The sequence below is a fragment of the Cephus cinctus genome, unplaced genomic scaffold (genome assembly GCF_000341935.2).
Source record: "Cephus cinctus unplaced genomic scaffold, Ccin1 Ccin1_scaffold0086, whole genome shotgun sequence".
NCBI lineage: Eukaryota > Metazoa > Arthropoda > Insecta > Hymenoptera > Cephidae > Cephus > Cephus cinctus.
This window is the reverse complement of record NW_014332825.1, coordinates 46,683-46,979: the sequence shown is the minus strand read 5'-3', so window position 1 is coordinate 46,979 and position 297 is coordinate 46,683.

Below are 297 nucleotides of genomic sequence, written 5' to 3'. Positions count from 1 at the left end.
GGGATTGCATATATATCTGCTCGCGAAATGTTTACAATCCTTCAATTCCAGGCTGGTGATTCTCAGGAAGTTTCGATTTTCCTGGTCCACAATCACGAGGTCTTCCGAGGTGTCGGGGTAGTAGTAAGCCCCGTTCTCTGACCTCACGGGTATCAGGTATACCTTGCTTATGCAGTACCTCTTCTGGCTTATCAATGGAAAGTCGAATATGACGACGATGGCGTTCCCTTGACTGAAGGCCTTCGTATCGGCTAGCCTCATTAGGGTAGATGCTTCATTGCGTTCAACTGGCACCGG